This window comes from Lissotriton helveticus, chromosome 8 (genome assembly GCF_964261635.1).
Source record: "Lissotriton helveticus chromosome 8, aLisHel1.1, whole genome shotgun sequence".
Classification (NCBI taxonomy): domain Eukaryota; kingdom Metazoa; phylum Chordata; class Amphibia; order Caudata; family Salamandridae; genus Lissotriton; species Lissotriton helveticus.
This window is the reverse complement of record NC_136069.1, coordinates 1,063,583,240-1,063,588,068: the sequence shown is the minus strand read 5'-3', so window position 1 is coordinate 1,063,588,068 and position 4,829 is coordinate 1,063,583,240. Positions and strand designations below refer to the sequence as shown.

The 4,829-nt window shown below is 46.9% G+C and overlaps 1 pseudogene; it reads left to right on the top strand.

The window, feature by feature from the left end:
- Positions 1 to 581: 581 nt before the first annotated feature.
- LOC144773848 (uncharacterized) lies at positions 582 to 1,911 on the top strand (annotated as a pseudogene).
- Positions 1,912 to 4,829: the final 2,918 nt, after the last annotated feature.

Sequence of the window (4,829 nt, the reverse complement as noted above, 5' to 3'; positions counted from 1 at the left end):
CGGCCTGACTGGAGACCAACTCAGACATTGGCAGAAGCCTTAGGACCAAGGGTACAGCAGGTATTGGGCTCAAGGAAGGGGGGGCTGCTGGCCCACAGTGGTGCCAAGTTAATCTCTGCAACTTTCAGAAGGGTGCAAGCCCATTATGAAAGTGAAGTTGGCCATGTTTCATGTCGGGCTATGAGTTTGGGTGGCTTAAGCCAAAGTAACTTTCAGATAGTATCAAGCCCATTATGAAAGCCAATGTTACCATGTCGAGTATCTCTATGTTGCTAGGCTGGTTTGGTCAGAATACATTTCAGAAGGAGTAAGCCCATTATAAATTTGGGACATGGTCAAAGCTGTGCAATTCAAAGTTGCAGTACTTATTGAAGGCGCAAGCCTACTATGCAAACGCTGACAGTCAATGACCTTGGTGACACATTTACTTGTACACAATGGTAAAGCTGTCGTCTCTCAATTGCAGATTTATTTCTCTCACTCCCACACACACCTGGTCCAATGGAAGACCACGGTTCCCCCTCTTTGTTTTCCCCAGAGGCTAGCCCTGAGGAAACTGATGTGTGGGCAAGTTCATGGCTATGGGGCAGGCAAAAGGTCTGGAGTGGGCACGGAAGATGTTAGCGATGCAGGAGATGCAGCAACAGTCAGCAACATTCAAGGTGACAGAAACTGATAGGATGAAGCAAACTGATTCTGACCTTGGTGTCCAAAGCCAGGAAAGTGGTGTTCTGTCTGCCGAAAAGAAGAGACTGTCAAGAGTCACTGCCGGGGGTAAATTGAAGAAAGCCAGAAAGGACAGTGAAGGGCATGACTCATGCGCTGGGAACAGTGGTAACCCCACAGGGGAAAGAACATGAGCCACAGAGTTACACGCCAACGGCACAGAGGCAGACCAACCAACCCACACAGAAGGTAGCCCAGCCTCACCACGGAAGCATCGAGTCAGGTGCTGCAAGAAGGACTGGGTAAGATCATGGAAGCAATGCAGAGCTTCATGGCCTTCTCAAAGGCGTTTCTTGGGTTGGGCATGGAGGAACAGGGTCCCAGCACCAAGCAAGCAAGTGCAAGTCAGGAGTGGGGGCAGGACAGCTGTCCTCCTCCAGAGGTACAGGGCAAGTCCTCCTCTTTGGGAACGGAGGGTTCAGGCATGGGTGTAACAAGGGTGTTTTGATCAGGTCTGATCCTCCCGTGCTGACAGGAAGGTCATCTCTGGCATGAAGAGTTCCCTTAGAAGCCAGAGAGAGAATTTGGAACAGAGATTTCATTGACATTTTATTGCTTACATTTACCAAGGATGGTGCAAACCTAATGGTGTCAAGTAAACAGGTGGATAAGCATAAGTGGAAAAGGAAGGTTAAGCCAGAGTAGACAATAGACAACAGTTAGAGGCATTTGCCATGTTATCCACGGTGATCATGGAGAAATTCCCTGAACAGGGGCCGGTCCTCTGCAAGTATAACCGGGTAGTTAATGTGGAATATAAGCATAATGGGGGCATGGGTTGGCTGGATTGTGGCAGAGAGTTCAGACAGAAGATGAAGCAGGCACCTGAGATGTCATGGGATTATCGGGAAAGTGAACAGTGGTTGCGGTATGTGGGTAATGGCAGCAGCCAACCAAGCAGAGATTCCCCCTTCGTTAAGCACAAACAGATAAAGCCATACTATTTTAAATAGCAGTTTAGGCATTCCTTTTGGGCAGGAGCCCACAGAAGGGGAGGAGGGCTATCAGCATAAGACCAACAACACCTGCAAAGTATTCAACACTGGGGCATGCTCTTGGAGCACCACATTCAAATTCTCTCACATTTGCTCCAAGTGTGCTGGATAGCACCTGCCAACTAACTGCAGCAGAGGAAGCAAGACTGATAAACCAAAAGGTGCCAGCGCCGGTGCAAAGCAGCCTTAATTATATTGAGTCGCAACACTCCATGTTAGCACCATCTCCCACATCCTTTAGTACCTTAGCTCTCATCCTTAAAGACTACCCTAGGTCAGCAGAGCATGAACTGGTGTTCAAAGGTATTAGTGAGGGTTATAGGATTCCATATTCTAGACCCGCAGTTTACCAGAAAGGCCAATAATTTACTCCCAGCCATAGAAGCACTGGGGGTGGTCAGGGAGAAGTTGGAGAAGGAGTGCCATTTGGCAAAAGGAACAGCCACCCCTTCCAATGACCCAAGGGGTCATCAGTGAAGGACTACCTGGACGACGGAGTGTGCTGGGTTTGCTATGCTTCATTTGACGGGGCAGTCGATTTGGTTCAAGCAGCCGGCAAAGGTGCTCCTATGACAAAAGCAAATATTGAGTCCGCTTCCGCCTCCTCCCAGGCCATCCTGATAGTTTTCACCTGCTAGACATGCAGTCGGATTGGCTAGTATTTCTACAATAAATGCATGTCTGTGGGCTGTGTGGTGTCATGTTCCCTGTTTGAAACTTTTACATGGCTCCTGGAGTGGGCATTGAGGCAGAGCAACCCCTAGGGAGCTCATTGCACTATCTAGATGAATTCCTCTTCACCTGTAAGGCAGGTTCCAGTGAGTGCAGCAAAACCCTCATTACAGCAACTTAATCAGTCAATAGGGGTGCCCTTGGCTCCAGAGAAGACTCAGGGACCAACTGAGTGTTTGACATGCTTGGGCATTAAAATTAATTCCACAGAAGGGATGTGTGTACTGCCGAAAAATAAGGTTGATGTTCTCCAATCTGACATGCTTCAGATTCTGAGCAAGAACAAAGCTACGCTAGACACAATCCAGAGGTTGCTGGGCAGGCTAAACATTGCAGCTAGAAATATACCACCTGGGAGAATCTTTGCCATGTGGCTAGCTAGGGCAACTGTAAAAGTAACAAAGGTCCATCACTTGATGCCCCTTCGTGGTGGACTGAAAGTTTACCTGTGCATGTGGCTGTCCTTGTTGAATGAATTCAATGGGGCTGTGTTGTGGCACTCACCGTGGTGCAGCAGTCAGCAGCTTCAGTTGTTCACTGATGCATCAGGGAGAGAGGGTTTTGGTGACATTCTGGGCAGAGAGTGGTGCGCAGTGAAATGGCTTAACACATGGATGTAGCATGGGATTATAAAAAACCTAACTGTTCTGAAAATGTTCCCAATTGTTTTGTCACTCCATCTATGGCTGCAAGTGCTAGCTAGCAGAAGGATCCCATTCTGGTCAGACAATATGGCTGTGGTGCAGGCCATGAATTGCCAATCTGTGAGTTGCCTGGTCTTGGTGGGGCTGTTGAGGGAATTGGTGATAGGGTGTCTATTGAGAAATATAGAATTTCGCTCATGCCATGTCCAAAGGGTGAAGAATATAGTCAATGATGCTCTTTCTCGTTTTTAGTGGATGAGATTCCAGTCATTTTAACCCTATGCAATGGAGGAGATGACACCCTTCAATGCAGAATGGTGGCCCATAGTACAGTAGAACAACAGCACTTTGGCCTTAGGAGCATTATCATTGGCCCCTGGGACACGAGCCAGATACCAGGCGTGTTACCGCATGTTTACGTCAGTGACTGATTCCCTGGAATCCGAGGAGGGCCAGCCCCGTCAGAAGAGTGCAGCAATTTGTGCTATGGTCCAAAGACAATGGCAAATCACATGCATGGGTTTCAAGACACCTGGTGGCAATCGCTCATTTGATGAAGCTGACAGGAGAGGAGGATCCCACTGCAGGTTTTCCATTAAGAGCAGCACTGAAGGGATGGGCTAGGCAAGGGGGGAGGGATGAAGACATCTGACCAAAGAGCACCAATTGATTTGAGCATACTAAAGGGGTTGGTAGGGGCACTCACCGTCATCTGTAGCTCACAGTAGGAGGAGCTACTATTGTCCACCACTTTTCCCTATCATTTTTTGGGACATTCAGGGCTTTCGAGATAGTGGCAAGAGCAAAGAACGGCCCAGCATATAGGGCATTAAGGTTGGGTGACCCCAAGATGAGTCAAAATGTGGCCTAACTGACAGTGAGGCATTCGAAAACAGATCAACTGGGGAAAAGCACAGTAGTCTGTTTGACCAGATTGGGGGACATCTAGTGTTGCCCGATAGAGCTGCTTGGAGCGTATATGATGTGTTGTCCCAAACAACCAGGGTACTTGACGCTTCACCAGGATGGTCAGCCTCCCACCCAATTTCAATACAGAAGCGTCCTGAGGCGGGTGCGTTCAGAGGCGGAATACCATGGACAGCGACGGTCAACTCAGTCAGTCAAATAACTTTTATTCGGTTACCTTATTTTGGAACCATAAAAGGTTTGTATAATAGTAAATAGTACAATATAAAAACAGTTAAGAACGACAGCGGGAAAAATCAATACACGATACAATTTTAAAAGTAATTATTGCATAAAGTGTTCTTACAAAATAAAATTCATTGACACGCTATGTGAAAATTAGAGTGATTAAAATTGCATTAGTCAAAATTACAGCGATATTTTATACATGATTTAAAAAGCTAGCTACACACTTTGCAATATATTCAGATTCCAAATATTGCAACGCCAAGTAAGCAGGACAGCAAGATCTCAAACCCATTGTACGCAGCAATGGAATGATCCAACGCTTGCGGGGGAACTCATAATATTTGCAGAACAACACTACATGAAGCGTCGACTGGGCAGATGTACCGTCACAGGGACACTTCATAATAATGGGTGACCAGTCCTGCTGTCTTGGAAATGAGACTATGCGAAAAAAAGAGTTACGTCGAAATCTTGTCAAAAGATATTTTTCATATGAATTTAGGTGAAAGGTTAGGTACGGTTGGATACCAGGTGCATTTTGTACTGTTAAAATCTGGACATTCGAGGGTTTATGCAA